Source organism: Leucoraja erinacea, chromosome 34 (assembly GCF_028641065.1).
Source record: "Leucoraja erinacea ecotype New England chromosome 34, Leri_hhj_1, whole genome shotgun sequence".
NCBI classification, from domain to species: domain Eukaryota; kingdom Metazoa; phylum Chordata; class Chondrichthyes; order Rajiformes; family Rajidae; genus Leucoraja; species Leucoraja erinaceus.
Window position 1 is genome coordinate 14,496,105 of NC_073410.1, and position 2,314 is coordinate 14,498,418.

The following is a 2,314-nucleotide window of genomic DNA, read 5'->3' on the forward strand; positions in this document are numbered from 1 at the left end:
CTAAGGAGCACCTTCAGCAACAGACCGGTTCCACCAAGATGCAGCACAGAACGCCACAGTAGATCCTTCTTCCCTGTGGCTATCAAACTGTACAACTTCTCCCCCTTCTGTCGTGGGGTAGACTGTGATTATTGGCAGGTCAATTTCCCTCCTGGGGTAAATAAAGTTCTATCGTATCGTATCAGGAAAGCTAATGCATCAGTGTATTCCAGCTGACAAAATGCTTGGAGATAGTCTTATCATAACAGCCTGTTCTCCCAGCAAGATGGTTGTAAGCAGGTGCCGTGGCTTAGTTGGTTAAAGCGCCTGTCTAGTAAACAGGAGATCCTGAGTTCGAATCTCAGCGGTGCCTCATTTATGTGGATACAAATATGACTTTTAAAAGACATTTGTCCAGTAACACTCGGTAATCTCATCAACCGCAGGCCACCTGTTTCCCTGCTGCATCGTTCTATGACCATCATACTAATAATACTGGTCTATACTGCCTCTGGATACTGCCTCTGGTTCTGGAACTGGTCCCAGTTCTAGCCTTCATCTGTAGATACGATACATGGATAAGACAGGTCAGGTTTGGAGGGATATGAGCTAAATGCGGGCAGGTGGGACTGGTGCAGCTGGGTCATTTTGGCGGAGTGGGCAGTTTGGGCCGAAGGGCCTGTTTCCACCATCTTCCAATGGGCATAGCTGCAAAACTGACTGCTGCATAATCTGCTCTGCACCTTTGTTGACCTGGCACTCAAGCTGCAGTAGCAGAAGAGTCGCAAAGATGGCACGGTGGCAAACCAGTAGAGTTGCTACCTTACAACAAATGACAGAGGTTTTCTCAGCTGAACATCCTCATAGCAAGCTACCTAGATCAGTGTCATCTCTGTTTGAAAGACCAACTGCAAAAGGAATAGGATAACTGAAGAAGGCCACGGCTTTAACAGCAGATGTCATGTCTGCTGGGCGAGTCCAGAACCAGAGGCCACAGTCTTAGAATAAAGGGGAGGCCATTTATGACTGAGGTGAGAAAAAAAACGTTTTCACCCAGAGAGTTGTGAATTTGTGGAATTCCCTGCCACAGAGGGCAGCGGAGGCCAAATCATTGGATGGATTTAAGAGAGAGTTAGAGCTCTAAGGGCTGGTGGAATCAAGGGATGTGGGGAGAAGGCAGGCACGGATTATTGACTGGGGACGATCAGCCATGATCATTGAATGGCGGTGCTGGCTCGAAGGGCCGAATGGCCTCCTCCTGCACCTATTTTCTGTGGAAGGTTTCAACCAATGGAGAGAGGAACTTGGGGTGGAAGATTACAACCTTCACGTGGTCCACCCTGTTTCGACTAATGCAATCAACTCGACGTGCACAAACGGAAGATCAAATAGAACAAGTTGTCCAACAACTTTAGGCTGTGCACGCCACACAAAAGAAGAAGAGAGAGGAACTTGAGTCACAAGTTTCGCACTTCATTCCCCATCTCTGGGAAGAACAGTTGCCAGGGAATTAGTAAATTCTATAACTGTGACTGTCTTCAACAGATAAACAAATCCCATTGCATTCACCCCAGAGGGTCTTTGGTAACCGTCACAGGGAAAATTGTTATTAGTCGCAGAACAAGACAGTACAGGCCCATTGGTCCACAATGTCCATGCTGAACATGAATCCAAGTCAAACTAATCCCTTGTACCTGCACGTGGTCCATATTCCTCCATTGTCTGCATATCCTTATGCCTAGCTTTAGATTTTAGGGATACAGCGTGGAAACAGGCCCTTCAGCTCAGAGTCCTTGCCAACCAGCAATCACCCCACACACAAGCACCATCCAACACACTAGGGACAATTTACAGAAGCCAATTAACCTACAAACCTGCACATCTCTCGAGTGCGGGAGGAAACCAGAGCATCCGGCGAAAACCTCCGTGGCCACAGGGAGAATGTACAAATTCCATCCAGACAGCACCCGTGATCAGGATCGAATGTGGGTCTCTGGCGCTGTAAGGCAGCAACTCTACCATTGTGCTGCCCTATTTAAAAAAGACTTAAATGTCACTATTGTATCTTTTTTCACCACCAACCCAGGCAGCATATTCTAGCAACTGCCACCCTGTTAAAAAAAAATTCCAAGCGCACCTCTATTAAACTTTTTTCCTCACTTTAGAGCTATGGCCTCTAGTCTTTTACATAACCACAAATGCTGCCTGACTTACTGAGTTCCTCTAGCAAGGGGATATGGGGAGAAGGCAGGAACAAGGTACTGAATGTGGATGATCAGCCATGACCACAGTGAATGGCAGTGCTGGCTCGAAGGGCCGAATGGCCTACTCCTGC

At 47.5% G+C, this 2,314-nt stretch overlaps 1 non-coding gene across 1 annotated transcript; it reads left to right on the forward strand.

Annotated features, from left to right (window-relative positions):
• The first annotated feature begins 278 nt into the window (after positions 1-278).
• On the forward strand, positions 279-352 carry trnat-agu (transfer RNA threonine (anticodon AGU)). The gene has a single exon. It is a non-coding gene; the product is annotated as a tRNA-Thr (tRNA).
• The last annotated feature ends 1,962 nt before the right edge of the window (positions 353-2,314 follow it).